Raw genomic sequence first — 16228 nt, forward strand, 5'->3', positions numbered from 1 at the left:
TCCGTCTCTGTGTTGCTTTGTGGGTTCTGTTGTAGAGCCAAACTTGAAAGCAAATATTGAAGTAATCTGTGGCGATGACTTGTATCCATGATTTTCTTATCAGGCAGTGATGGTTGTGGTTTATTTTAGAGTGTTTTGAGACCAAAACTTTTTTCTCTTTTTTTGTTTATGAGAGAAATGAAGCTGCTCAATTGTTGTAATGTTTACTGGTCCCAGTCCAGATCCAGGGCTGGTTGACTCTGACTCCGACAGCTAATGATGACAAATACTATCAATCTAAAAAATCTGAGGTTCATCTGCAGAAAGGTGGTTCAGAACCAGGCATCTTTTTTTATGGAGCCAAACCTTGTGATATGTGTAGAATTTGGTTTAGGCTCATCAAAATGTGACCGGCGCAGAGGCTAGAGAAGGTGGGCCTGTGATCGGAAGGTCACCGATTCAACTCCCCGAAGCGACAACATCAAAATGAGGAGGTGAAATGTAAAGCACCCACACCTGCCTCCACCCTCATTTGCTCCACTCTGGGCCCCCACCATCTGCTCCCCTGGGCACGCTAGATGGCAGCTCCCTGCTCCACACAGAGGACTGTGGTAGCTCGGTGGTCTGTGGTTGTGTCAGGAAGGGCATCTGGCGTTAAAACAATTGACAAGTTTTCACGCGACTTAAATCGTTGTGACGACCTGTGAAGAAGGGAGCAGCCGATTGAAGAAAAACATTATTAAAATGTGACCATAGAAAACCCATGTTGTCTAAGAGCAATTTGTACTTTGAGTAATATCACCACGCGTTATCAAAGTTCATGCTCATTAATCCAGATAAAGACATCCAACAATGTTCAGTCAGGTCATCTGGACAGTTCCTTTTTTAGTTGAGAGACGTTTCACCCTCCATCTGAAGGGCTTCATCAGTCTGAGAAGTCACACACAAACTGTTTTCCCCACCAAGCAGTACACTCCTACAGTGGACCAACCAGTTTGCTGGTGATAAGATGGTTTCTGGAGGCCGTCCTCTCCCCCATCGACTCCTCCCAGGCAACCACAGCCAAAGTGGTTCAAGACATCAACGTTCATGTTCAATAATCATTTCGTTGAGTTTTCATCACTCAACGAAATGATTAATAAAGACTGCGAGGTAAATCTGTAGTGCCAAAGTGTGCACGTGACGTCTCCGTGCGTTCTTTTTAAGCGACAGCAGAGCAGGCGTCCTTCTCGTGATGTCCCTGCAGGTGCTGCGTCAGCTCCGGCTGACAGCCTGAGTTAGGAACTTCTCTGGCTTCGTTCTGTTGCCTCGTGCAGCTGCTCGATGCAACGATGAACACGGGAGCTTTTTTTTTTCTTAAAGAAACGTTCATTTCTGAATCTAGTTAATGATTTGCTGCCACAGTATTTTCTTTCAGTGTTGCATTTTGTGTCAAACATCCATCAGGGAGATCTGAGGGAGGACAGTTCTTCCAGTCTAAAGATGAAATCCACTGATGAGACAAGCTTTGCTTTGAACTCTTTAAATATGAACTAGTAAGAGTTGTGATGGGGATGATTTGATCAAACAGAAAACATTTTTGATCAGGGCTTAGTATTTGATCTAAATGATTGGTTTTGCCCAAAGAACCAGCATGTTGCACAAACTAAATAGCTTAAAATGGATTCTGCTCATGTGAAGAATCATATGCATTATTAGTGCACAATGTGCTTTGATTACAAAATGGAAATCCATGTTTTCACTCTACTAAGAGCTTTTACAGCTGAATGGCTGATTTTGTTAAAGTTTTAAGCATGTTTGCCATCTAGTGGCCAGCTTTGATCATTACACAATGGTAATGGCCACCTGCCTCCATGTAGGGCTTCAAAATAAATAAAATAAAAACTGAACTCCCATTTATTAAATCAATCTAAATCTTATCAGTCTCATGAATGACTGAACACATTTTAATGTGACTCTCAGATAGTAATTATTGGCATGATAAGTACAGCTGATTATGGAGTCAATTGGATTCAAGATGGCCGCCACAGCAAAGCAATGTTATGGTTATACCTCAGCCACTTTTACAGATTTTGAGCTAGTATTTGGTGTGGTAGTAGCTGATGATGATCCCCAACTTGTGCTCTGATTCCTAACTGTGCGAGCAAGATCTGTGTTTAAAGCTTTACCATTGACTCTGACTGTTTGTTAGCAAAATATCTCAAGAAGAATTTTTATTCAAACTTTCAGGAAGTGATCATAGTGTGTGCATCCACAACTCATTAACTTTAGGCTTAAACGAATTCAAGATGGCTGCTACAGCCAACCAACTTTACAAAATACTAAAATAGTTACAACAGCCAACCCTTAACAAAAAGTAGTACGTTTGAAGTTCATTTTTGCAAGTACTTTAAGTTGAGTATAAGTATATCAAGGATACTACACACCATACTTGTAGCGTACTAGAAAGTATACTGATTTAATACTTGTTTGGACTAAAATGGGACATTTTTATACTATTTTTAAGTATATCAAATAAAGTTTACAACAAGTAAACTTCAAGTACACGTCCTCATTTTTAGTGTAAAATAATTATACTTGTAATACACTTAAATAAACTACATTTTGCTAAGGGAAATTTACAGATGCTGAGCTAAATGTTAGCACGGTGGTAACCAGTAGTGTAGTCTACATTTTTGTAGTGGGTATACTGTGCTTAGAAACCAAAGTACACTGGTTAGTACAATGTAATTTTCAATTTATTTTGATTTTTAAGTATATTGAACATTTTCAAATTTCTCTGATGCTTATATTTGAATAAATGAACAACAAACTTTGTATTAATGACACGTGTCTAATGATATGTCATCAATCACTGGGCACTTTTTAGTGGGTATACTGAAATTCTTTCTAGTGGGTATACTCCATATGCTCGAGTATCACATAGACAACACCACTGGCGGTAGCTGAGTATAGTCCTCAATACTTTGAGTGCAACACTTTGCTCAACCTTACTTAAAACCTTGGCATTAACTGTTGGAGGTAACCATTTGTCTGTTAGAAAAATATCTCATAAACAAGGGAACAGGTTTCAGTGAAACTAACATTTACTTTTTTTTTTACACAGTAAAATGTGTACTTGCTATACTAATCCTTTTTATCGTTTTTACTTTTTTAGATCCTTCTGAGTCCAAGCCAGCATCCATGTCCAGAGGAACTTTTCATTTTCATTCAACAAGCCCCGGCCAGTGAGCCCAAAGTATTGTTCAGGCTCTCAGATAAACCTGCAGCAGCTTCGAACATCTGCGTCTCTTCCCTACGAAAGAGCAGCTGGAGGCTAAATATGACAGAGGCGTGCGGAAAACATCTCCAAGGAGGTCGCGTCTCACCTCAGACGGTGAGGCTGCTGTGGCGTGCAGACGTCATCGGCCTCACAGTCCTGTGCTCGGTCTTGCAGCTGCATCACCTCGCTCCTCTTCTCTCTCTTTTCAAAGTAAAGGCGCAGGGAAAATGTGAAAACTCACCGCAGGTTTTTCTCGTACTGCAGACCGAACACGACGAAGGGAACCTGAGCAGATCCCAACCTCACAGCGAATGAAAACAGACGACGGCGACGAGGACGCAGCCGACACTGAAGCGAGCGCGTTGGCATGCACGGTTTTCTCTTTTTCTGTCTACATTCCAGATCTGAACTGTGCCCTTCTTCCTCACCTCTCTGCGTTTCCTGGATGCTAATTCTTTCTCCACCCCACCCCCCCAAATCTCCTCCAGCAATCCACAACTTGCCATTTCTTTAAAGAAAAAAAATGAAAGTGGATTTAAAAATAATAATAATAATAATTTGGAATGCATGGAACTTTCTATCTAAGACCTTACACTGTTTCATCAGAACAGAGGCCATAAAGACGTCGAGAAACACATTTTAGCTAGATAGATAATAGGAAAGAAGAGAAATTACTTGAGCAACACGCAAGGATCTGGCCTTGGGAAAAAGAGGAGTATTTTGTTTACTTATGTGTGTGTGTGTTTTTCTTTAAGAAATAATATGACTGGTATTCAAAGTGAAAATGTCAAAGGGTTGGTTTTCAGCCACTGCAAAGCCATGAAGACAATATTTACCTGTAGAAAGTGGCAAATGTTGGTCTCTAAATGCTCCACACAAACCTGGCACTCATATTTTTTTTGTGTGTGTTCTCTATTTATTTTTTTTATCTTTAATATTGCCTTGACTTTATGTTGCAGATTAACAATATCGCCTTAAGTATCTGTAATAGTGGCACATTTTAACATAATTTCTGACGCAACCTTTTTTTTTATGTTTAAAAATCAGCTGGAACACCGATCCCAGAAAGATTCCTTTATATTTTTTTAAATTTACATTGTTTTTGATAATTGTTTGTGACATTATTTATATTTTGTCCATTTTGTAACTTTTTTTTTTTACTTATCTACCCCCTTCTGTCAGTTTTTCTGACTTTTCTTTATTATCAATAAGCATAAAAGCAATAGAGTAAGAGGTAAGAAATAGCACAATCGGGTGTCGTTGTAAAAGCTGGATGAATAGAAATGTGTTGCCTTCATGTGTCTGATTTGCCATCGATGTTGTGCTCAAACTCACCACGCGGTGAGTGGCGGTGTTGCTGAGCTGCTGTTGAATTGCAGCACCTGTTAACCAGGAGGGTCGGTACCACCCAGATCTGTTCCTCCAACGATCGGACCGGATCGGACTAACAACTTTCACTAGCTCTACTCTGATCTGACAGCACTGCAGGGCAGCAGGGAGGCACTGAGACCACAGCAGCAGAACTGGACTTGTCTTCTTCTAATGCGGGGGTGGACAGGGCTTTGGGGGTCCTCCAAGGTGTCGCATGTCTCCTCCCTCCATCACATGGAAACAACCTGAAGGCACACTTGAAACAGTGTCTAAAAATGGAAGAAGACTCTGCTTTCATTTGACCTTTGAACCAAAAAGAAACATCACGCGGCTTTTCTGTTTTCTATTTTCTATCCTGATGGCGTTCGACACCTAGACCGCTTTTTATTTTCTCAAAAATCTTTTCACAGTCATGGAATTTTCTCAGGTCAGTTAATATTTGCCCTGCTGTTGCTTCTGCAGTGCATTGTGGGAATCTGTGGTTTGGTACAGTGACGTACTCCATGAGGCCGGACGTTGGAAGGCCTCGAGCGACACGAACTTCTACTGTATATCGTCTTTGTGAACGCTCGCTGGGAACCTTCGCATGCTGCCCGGCGCAGAACAAAAAAGAAGAAAAAACTCAAAAAGTCACCTCTATATTGTTCCGTTCCTACTGTTTGTACGTTTGTGTGTTGGGGTCGTGTATGCGTGTATTTAACAATCATCGTCCCACGTGGAAAAGACCAGAAAACAAACTGAACCGATACCTGCAGGCAGAGGAGGCAGCCTCTCATCTCCAGTCCTTCTATGCAATGAATCATATTTAGGGGGAACAAAACAGAAATGTGAGGAGGAAACTGCAAGTTGAACAAAGATGGTGAAAGTCATGGTCATTGCGTGTCCCTCCTCAGTTACGACTTCATGTCTGCTTTGTTTTGCGTTTTTTCTGGAATTACGAGTAAAATGTGTCCTTTTCGGGGCAATTTCTCCTCCGATGTGAGGAATCAAAGATCTGTTCATGACAGTTGCTTTGGATGGAAGTAAATGACTTATTTAAAAAAAAAAAATAGAATATAGTTAATAGTTAATAAAGAGAAATATATCTTTTAATATTTTAAGCAGTAACAAAAGTATAATTGCTGCAGAACAAAATGTTCAATTAACAGCAGAAGCAGAAAAAGTTGTCATGAACACGTCTTTGCAGGAACTGGTCACCTTGATTAGTTTAGCAGGACTGAACTGGGTGCACAAGGGTGTCCAAATTTTAGCCCCGCCCCCCCAAGAATAACTGCTATAATCAGTGGTAGCTCAGGGGTCGCATTAATGACCACAAACTAAATCTATAATAAATCTAATAGAAGAATTAGCTATCTTATTGTGTAGAAAATGTTTGTGCAGGAATGCTGACATGAAAGGAAAAAGCTAATTCAGATGTTATAAAAATGTTAGAAATGAATATTTTAGATCTATAAAACATATTTGATCATGAAAAAGGCTGTAAGCTACTGAAGCAGCATGCAAAGCGTTCCTGAAGTGAATTAATACGTGCAATCAGGAGTTTTCAGCGTATATGTTTTTTTTCATTATCAAATATAAAAGCTGTATACACAAAAATATCTCATTTGTGAACTTGGAATACAAAAATGAATCTTCCAGTTTAACATCTCTGAGTTTGCAGTTTAATGTCAACAAATAAAATAAGCTCTACATGTAAATTCAGATTTAAAGGACTATGGAAATATACCTTAAATCAAATTTAAGCTTCACAAGTCACGTAGCTGTTTAAAACGTATAGATTTCTATTTTTTAGAAGCGTTTATTAAATAATTCATCTATATAAATGTTTATTTTATCATAATGAGAGAGGAGGGAAACGTAAACGGTGTTAAGGATGAAAAAAGGGAAATGATTTAGGCTTAAAATCTATAGATAGATAATATATGAAAAGAAAATATATGTATAAAAACGTTGCAAAATTTATTGCACAACTGAAATAATAAGATCGTTAAAAAAAATAACTTTGAGTGTCACAGAAATTTTATTTTATTCCTCAAAGGTCATTCTTGGATTTTTCTCTTTTACTCATAATGAGTTCAATTCAACCTGGAAATGAGTAATCTGATTTATTCTGGTTCTGTCTGGAGCTGTTAAGTTGCACATCAGCCTGGTAATTTTTAACTCACAGATCCACTGCCACTAGATTAAACTCCCAAGAAAAAACAAAAGTCAAAGTAGAACAAATAATATGTAAGAGAGTTTAATACCAACTTCCTCCACCATGTGTTGTAAGTTTTTGGAAGTTTACCAACCTTCAATAAAATGATCCACAATCACTTCTGCCTCAGGAAAGCACACACTAAATGCAACAAGAGACAATAGAAGGCGACGAGTGTTCATGCAGGTGCAGGAAATCCGACTTTCATCGCTTTGCTGCCCAGATGTTAACCTCTGTTCAGCAAAGGGAATGACAGCCACACGCGAACGATTAACAAGAAGTGTGGTGGAATAACGACGTCACTTTTCTTTCTTGGTTTGCTCCTGCATGAATACAGCCACAGGAGGTGACGTAAATATGCATTGCAGTAAGGGCTTTTATACTCCAATAGTGGTCACCGAAGAAAGCCATCCAGTTACTGCCCTCTAGCCAGTCCTTATCTCTGTCTGTCCACTGCATGGTGTCTTTCTGCATCAGACCTGCTCAGACCACAGCCATCGCCTCTGGGAAGCCACAGACTGGGTTTTCAAAAACATTCATGGCTCAAATGTTCCAAAAACTTCATGGAAAGAGGATTAAAACAAGATAATACACTTTGGTAACACTTTACAATAAGGTACACAACATTTACTTAACTACTACGGAACACCTAAAGAGTGAATCAGGAACAAATCAGGAGCTAAGGGGTAGTTAGCCAGTACTTACTGGGGAACACACAGCCAAGACTTATTAGGGGACTACTGGTTAGTTACCGCCCTGTGATGGACTTGCGACCCGTCCAGGGTGTACCCCACCCCTCGTACAGTGATTGCTGGACATGGGCACCGGCGACCCCCGTGACCCAAAATGGAAGAAGCGGGTAAAAGATAATGGATGGATGGTTAGTTACCTTATAAATAAAGAGGAACTAATCAAGAACTAATGGGTAGTTACCAAGTAAATCAAAGAAGAACGAATCTGGAGCTAATGGGTAATTAACCAGTACTTACTGGGGAACGCACAGCCAAGCCTTATTAGGAAACTACTGGTTTGTTACCACAGAAAAAGAGGAGAAATTCTCCATTTGGGTTCTGAATAAACTCTGCACCAGTAAGGTCACAGCTTGTAATGATCAAAAACCTGTTTCCTAGTGATTACTGAATTTATTGCATTTTACCACTGATTAGTAATTTCATAATCTTGTACTGCTGTTATCATAACTATGTCTGACTTACTCTCTGGCTATCACATCACAATTGTTCAACTTTCTGTGGTAACAAACCAGTAGTCCCCTAATAAGGCTTGGCTGTGTTCCTTAGCAAGTACAGGTTAACTACCCATTAGCTCCTGATCCGTTCCTCGTTTCTTTGGTAACTACCCATTAGTTCTGATTAGTTCCTCTTCATTTCAAAGGTAACTGACCAGTAGTCCCCTAATAAGGCCCCAGTCCCCAGTAAGTACTGGTTAACTACTCATTAGCTCCTGATGCGTTCCCTAGTAGTTCATCAAATTTTGTGTACCTTATTGTAAAGTGTTACCAACACTTTTTCTCAATGAAAAGCGCTTAAAACTTTCATTTAAAATGGAACCAAACGTGTTTTTATTAGCTTGCAGATAAACACAAACAGATTTCTTGACAAGTTGAGAGATGAGTTCGACACGAACAGCTGCTCCAAATGCTTTTGGGAAATTCAGGCTGGATGTGGTTGAGCGCTGGTCGGAGCAAAGTGCGGTCGCCTCTGTGCTGGCTGTAGGTCTTAAAGGCAGCCAGTGAAGGATTTTAGAGCTAAAGAAATGTCGATAAAATATAAATAATCTAAATGTTGCCTGGGTGAGAGGTTGTGTGTGAAGAATGCTGAAACAAACAGCCATGAGATCTTTCACCATCAGTGAGCATCTTCTTTGTCTTTCACCTGTAATGAATCATTGACAGAAAATGACAAACAAGTGCATGACCTGAACACCCCCACCCCCTGACCGCCACAGAACCTGCCCTGCTTCTAACCCTCTTTGACCTTTGACCTCCCAGCTCCCATCTTTATTCCACTGTAAATATCAGTCGAATCGATCCGCTTCAACCAGACAAAATGTAAAAGGACATGGTAACACATGTAAATCTCAAACACACACACACACACAGTTACACACACACACACACACAGGCACAAGAGGCACGAGAGAGGCCTTCACACGACGTGCACGGGCTCGACAAACTCCCGGCCAAAACTTGTGCTTTTCATGTAAGAAAAGAACAAAAACTGACGACAAACCAGAACAGTAATAATCAAGATGCATTGTGTACGTATGTGGCTGGCTTGTACGGATAATTAATAAAAAAATAAAAAAAAAACGTTTAAAAAAAATACACTGTATTTGGATATGGGAAAAAAATATTGGTCTGTGTAGACTTTCTATACATGTTGTGTTGTTTAAAGACTACATTAAAAACTAAAAAGATTTACAAGAAAACAGAATTCTGGCTTCCAAATAATTTCCAGGGTGGATCGTTGTTTTATGGAGCTATAGGGAGAAAGTGAATAAGACAATAAAATAAAATATAATAACCCCAAACTGACTGAAGAAACAGGTGGAAAATAGAACGCGGAACAAGGGTGCGAGCCTAAAAATGGCAACTAAAGTGTTCCATACACTGTTGTAAGTGCAATGACCTAAACTTCCTGTTTCCCTGTTGTGAAACCTTGTGTATGTTTCCGTGTACCCCTCCTGTAAATGGGTGTAGTAGACCTGGTGCATCATGCCATGTAATGTGATGAATGACAAATTATGACCTTACATTTCAATCAGGAAAACAAATAAAAGACAAATACGTAAAAACAAAATGACTTTGTGCAGTTTTTTTTAACTTAACTTTAAATGTTTTAAAGAAAGTCTATTCTTTGAAGAGATGCATATCGCCCGCCGCCTTTCATGCTAGTTTTATACTGCGATCGTCTTATGTTGACAAATGATGGAGTTGTAGCTGTTTAAGTCACGCCTTTAAATGAACTTTATGCAATATCACAAGATGCCATGCTCAGAGTATGTGTTGGGAGCACTCTCAGCTACTACCACGTAAAATTTTAGCTTCGTTTTTGAATAACTGACCAATTTATAAACAAATTTTTGTGTTAGCTAAGTAAGACTGACTCTAAAATGAGCTGTAGCTGTACGACCAATAATTACTTCTATGGGCAGTGGTCGTACTTCTGCTCCAAACTGGATGTACAATTATGATTTTTTTTAAATATATACCTCAAATCTGATGCTTCACACTTAGAGACAGGTAAAAAAAAAAAGATTGTTAGAGACAGCTCAATGAAAGATTGGTTTTAATGAATACAACTGTGACCTTGGACAATCGTTACTGGAAAGGTGAAGGCAGAAATCGACTTTTTATGTAATCATTGGACTCAGTCTACAACTGGTTAAACTTTTGGGGTGAATCCAATTCAAAAAGTGTGCCACAGCCAAATACCCTAAAAAAAAAACACACACACACAAAGATGGTTGCAGTTCAGTCAAATTTATGTTAAATTTGGTGTGATAGTAGCTGAGACACACCACAGATTTTAAACCTTAGCAAATTTCATTCATCCATCATCTTTTACCCACTACTTCCTTTTTGGGTCGCGGGGGTTACTGGTGCCCATGTCCAGCAATCACTGTACGAGAGGAGGGGGACACCTGGACAGGTCTCCAGTCCATCACAGGGACACATAGAGACAAACAAGACAAACAACCATTCATTCTCTCTCACACCTAGGGACAATTTAGAGTTACCAATCAGTCTAACATGCATGTTTTTGGTCTGTGGAAGGAAACTGGAGTACCCAGAGAAAACCCATGCACGCACGGAGAGAACATGTAAACTCCACCCAGAAAGGCCCCCCGGCCGGGATTTTAACCAGCAACCTGCTCACACCACCGTGCTGCCCACCCTAGCAAATTGCACAAGATATTTACTTTTAAAATTTGTCAAAAACTACTTGATGTCATGTCTGTTAGCAAAAGCTCTCTTGAACCACTGGATGGATTTTAATTAAAGCTCTCAGAAAGCAATCACTGAATATGAGTTCTAGAATTGCGCTGCTCAAGGTGGCTGCATGTTGGAGCAGCTCTGTTACTTTCATTCTGAGACTTTGCTTTTGGAAACTGTAATTCCTCTTTTTCTGGATGTAAATCACATGTTTTGGATGATCGTTTCCTCTGATATCAGATGCTGTGCAGCTGGAAGGATTTTTACTGAAACTTTTTTTAGGTTTGGACATTTGTTATGATACGTAACCATGGCAACAAGGCAGTTTTCTACAACCAACAGCAGCTGAATAACATCTCAAAAGCTCAAATAATATCTCAATTACAGCCCCAAATCTCAAATGAGTTGAAAAGGATGTTCTGTGGACGCATTCTCATCTACCTGCCAGCTGCGCTCGAGAGCCTGACCACTGACATCCTGGAACTAGCAGGAAACATGGCTCATGACAGCGGAAGGACAGGATCGTCCCTCAGCACCTACAGTTGGCTGTCTGCAGTGAGGAGGAGCTCGGCAGACTGCTGGGAGGAGTGGCCATCGCTCTGGGAGGAGTTCTGGCGGGTATTCGGCCCTGCTGCCCAGGAGGACCGAGAGGCCAGCCGGATCTGACAGCAAGCTGGATCTGGGTGGACAGACCGGTATCTGTGGCCAGATTCTTCATATTTGCTGCAGGAGATCCTTCCCACAGCAATCAGCATCTAACAACTCAAATAAAACCAGGATGATGAGCTACGACAACACTTAATTTCCCTCTGGGATTAATAAAGTATTTATGAATTTAATTGAATACACCGGACTACCTTCTGAGTCAAGATGGCTGCCACAGCTAACCAATCTAACCCAACACAAAAATGTCTTCAGCTCAGCCATTTTTGTGCATAGCGAGCTAAAATTTGATGTGGTAGGATCTGAGAGTGATTCCCATCACCAGGTGTGACATGTCATGTGATATTCTGCTTGTTATTTTCAAGGTTTGACCAAAACTTTTACAATTCTCTCATTTTACACACAATGATTTTAATTTGAAACTAATGTCAAAGTAATGAAGAAATGCTAAGCCTTTATTTCCTAGACCCTGTGTGAAAAACGTTACTTTGAATATTAATATTGTTGTAGTAATTATTATTTCACACAGCTCCATGGTACTTTGTGTACAGCTGGACTAACAAAAGAAGGAGACACTGTGAAAAAACTCAAATTAGAATTTTATTAGTAATTTTCTCCTCATTTATTTTCCTACTGAGCTGTCCATCGTACGGATAAGACCTCCCCCACCCCCACCTCAAAATAAAACATTTGTTACAATATTCTCACTAAAAACTGTTTAAATACTATAAAAATAAATCAATTGCACAAAACAATATGCCATTCTGCTCGTGATTAACTTTGTGCAACACGTGCACACACGTATAAGATCGAGAACGCAGACGGAAAAAACAAAAACACGAGAAGACAAAGCAACAACAGAACTGGTAGAGCTTTGTGACTGGAGCACGTGTTAACTAATCCATTTTACTAATCCATTTTACCCATTTACAGAAACAGAAAACACATTCTGGTGTTCCAGTTGAGATTGATTAAACTTTTGATCCATGTTTTAATTCAGTGAAACTTTAGTGTTTTCTAAAAAGCATTGCAAGGAGTCACTGAAGAAAACTGTGACTAAAAAAAAAAAAAAAAGACATTCTGGGGATGAGACTGACCAGATTATGGGTTTCACCTGTAAACTGGGAGCGTCCAAACACGATATGCAACTTCAGAGAACGATCAAACTCGTGGTCGGTCAAAAAAAAAAATGGAACAGTTCAAACATCCCTTAAGTTCTGATCCCGCTCGGATCAGATCTGAGGGAAAAAATAGAGATTTTAGCTACAAACGTAGAAAAGCATAAATCAAAAACCTCAAACTTTATAAATAATAGTACTTTAAAAAAGAAAATAATTTACAAATCCAGGCACAAAGTGTTTGTTTTAACACAGGAATGAAAAATGTATCTATGAGATGAGCCGAGAGGTTCAATGTGCTGCAGGTTTTTATCCCTTTGTCTCCATTTACTGAAATATATTTAAATGAGATAAATGAGAAAGTCAACATTTGGAAATAATTGTGAATATTTATATGTTAATGTCATGGTGAAGGGGATGGGTACAGTAGTGGATCAGACATTGTTTGTATGGCTGTGCAAACACCGCATAAAGTCTACAACGCAATGAAAGAAATAACATATAGGAAGCAAAAAATAAATCAGGGCGTCTCTGTTAATTGGTTGGACTTCAAATTATCTGAACCTTTTTTTTTAATCATTCAAAGGCTTTTCATATTAACACAAATTTGCTGCCAAAATATGACACTTACCAACCAGGGTTGTGTGAAGACTAGTCGATAGTTGTGGCCTACTTATGACTCCTGCCATGGAAGGCATTAAAATGCTTTTATTTAGGTTTAAATCCACATTTAGTGTAACCTATAGATCATCTTCAATGAACCCACATCCCAAATCAACATCAAGAAGCTGTGAACCTAAAACGTAAGAGCAGCTCCCCCCACCGTCCCTTCCTGTGGATCGTTTCTGCTACACATCCACAAGTCAGGTCAGGGTTTAGGTCTTCGTTTGTAAAACTGAACAAAAAATTGTTTTTGCTCAGCTGGAATAAAAAGTAAATGTTGGTTTGGGAATTTTTTTGTAACTCACTTTCTATCAACCTCAGTGCAAATCCAAATCTGAGCAGAGACGAAGGCTCTCAGAATTAAACCGAACTTTAAGTTCACCCAAGTGTTTGCCATGTGTTGTCATCATTGTATGGGAACATACAATGATGACAATGGTTCTCTGCATTTAATCCATCACAGCCGAGATATACTCAGGTGGAGCAGTGGGCAGCTATGTAAGCACCTGGGGAAATATTAGGGATTGGGTGTCTTGCTCAGAGACACCACCACATGTGGGAATGAATGGGAGTCGAGCCGCGGCTTTCTGGTCCCAGGTCAGCTGCCCCACCTCTACCCCATCGCCCCGAGATGAGGTATATAAAATATCAGCTGGTGAGCTTTCAACCATCTGTGTTTTCATTCATTGGGTAAGTGACCCAACTGACCTAAAGACAGTCATAATGTGTACACAGAAGCTGGATACAAACAGAAATACAAAAAAAGACTACAATCATTGTTTTTACATCTCATGTATTGTCTATTTTTAATATTTAGTGTGTGATCATGTTGTGGTCCTGTTACGTTCTTGCAGTTGAAGCCCAGACACCAGCCAGTGGACCTGATCTTGGTGACCAAGTTCACTGAATTCATCCCATGAGCAGCACCCAGCTGCACGTTTGATGTCTAGATATTACCTGAAGACTGAATTGTTTTTTTTAATCAGTGCATTGTTTTATGGTACTTTCCCTTCTATGCCATGACAAACCAACACTCTCCTGTGATTATGACTTTTAAGTATCTGTGTGCAACATGTATGCGTGACTAACGTGCATTCATTTTTAACCTGTTCTTGGTCGGCTGAACGCACACGGAGTTTGTTTCAATTTCAAAATATCTACTTAAAATGTTAAACTGTAGAAATGCAAAACCCAAGAGGAAATTCTGACTTCATGGACCAGATCTGCGTGGACAGGAAGAGGCCTAAAAACAGACTTTAGACCATTTTTGATATTAGGACTCACCTGCATGTGGTAAAACTGACATTTTGTTTGGAAACTTTTTAACAAGTCTGGCAACAACCAAATATACTCCGCTCATAAAAAATAAGGGATGTTTGGCTTTCGGGTGAAATTTCATAAAGAATATAAAATGCCATACAACCTTTAGAGGTGAACTTAATGTGACCTTCTCTAAACTTTTGAATGCACATGTCCAACTGTTCAGTGTTTCAGTACTTTCTGAACAACTTGCAGTTCTAACATGGAGCTTAACAGCAAAATTCACAACAGGTGTTTGATCCAGGAATCAACCAATAATTTCCCGGTTCAATTACAATTGGTATTTAAACAGTCCTCCTTTCATGCTGTTCATATTTTGACATCCAATAAGATACTTTATTAATGTCAGGGGGAAATTTGATCATGAGACCAAAATAACACCTAGCAATTGATCAACAGTATCTCGCCATTGAGAGGCTTCTAACAGGATGTTCTCAGATGGAGTCACAGTGTCATCGACAGGTTGCAATAGTTATGGAAAGGCGTAGAAGTGGACATCTTTTGGCCACATGCCACACAGATGACTGCTTCATTGTGAACAGTTCCCCGCAGAACCAAATGATAACTGCCACTCAACTCCACAGGCATTTCAGGGAGGAGAGAGGCACCAAAGTGTTACGTCAGACCATTTGAAATTGTTTACCTCAACGTTGTTTGCATGCTAGATGACCTGCAAGGGTACCTAACCATACCACCAGGCACAGGCGTCGTCATCTTGCATGGTCTAGGGAGCATTTACTGTACACTAGATGAGGGACCAGTGGGCCTCAGTACTGTTCTGTGAAGAAAGTCGATTCACACTGAATAGAAATGATGGCCGCCATCAATACTGGCAACGTCAAGGACAGCGCTATGCATCAGCCACTGCTGTCACCAGACAAGCCTTTGGTGGTGGTGGTGGTGTTACAATGTAGGCAGGTGTCCATATTCGATATAGAACTGTGCTACCCTTTGACAATAGTATGACAAGCCCATACTACTGTACCTGAATAACATTATTAATCCAGTAACTGCCTCTGCATGAACAGCAGATTTCATCTTCATGGACAACAATACTCCAGCGCATCAGATCATATCATTAGGGAACAGCTGCTGGAGACTGGGGCACCTCAAATGGAGTGGCCTGCCCTTTCTCCAGACATGAATCCCATAGAAAACCTATGAGATCAGCTGAGTCCCGATACAGAGGCTTGTAACCCTGTAGTCCAGATCCTCAAAGACCTGAGGGTCACCCTTCATGCAGAGCGGGATGCCATGCCTCAGCAGACAATAAGTCGACATGTGAACAGTATGAGACGTCGTCAACCTGTAGTTGATGCTCAAGGGCACAAGTTATTGACATGTTTGTTGGAGTATACCCACCCGTTGTTTGCTTTTCTTTCGATAAATTGTTTGATGAGGAAATCACCACCGCATGCTTCCATTTAAATGTCCTACATTCATGATATACTGTACTGTAGTATGAACTTTTTACATAAATTTCACCCATAAGCCAAATATTCCTTACTTTTTGTGAGTACTGTATTTACCTCCAAGTGATCTAAGGAGAAGCAAGTCTAAATATATTTAAAAAAATGCTGTGATGTCTTCTTTTAATTTTATTTAACCTTTATTTATACAGGCAGTCTCATCGAGTCACAAGGACTCATTTTCAAGAGATCTGTTTTGAAATCAGAAGTTCACCGTCTGCAAACTGAGTC

At 39.9% G+C, this 16228-nt stretch overlaps 1 protein-coding gene across 1 annotated transcript in view; it reads left to right on the forward strand.

The window, feature by feature from the left end:
- bsna (bassoon presynaptic cytomatrix protein a) overlaps positions 1–3906 on the forward strand; it is a 124743-nt gene extending 120837 nt beyond the window's left edge. Inside the window, exon 16 of the mRNA XM_037684981.1 lies at positions 3137–3906. The gene's annotated coding sequence lies outside the window, so the exon portion shown is untranslated. The remainder of the gene's footprint in view (positions 1–3136) is intronic.
- The last annotated feature ends 12322 nt before the right edge of the window (positions 3907–16228 follow it).

This window comes from Nematolebias whitei, chromosome 11 (assembly GCF_014905685.2).
Source record: "Nematolebias whitei isolate Nwh7 chromosome 11, NemWhi1, whole genome shotgun sequence".
Lineage (NCBI taxonomy): Eukaryota > Metazoa > Chordata > Actinopteri > Cyprinodontiformes > Rivulidae > Nematolebias > Nematolebias whitei.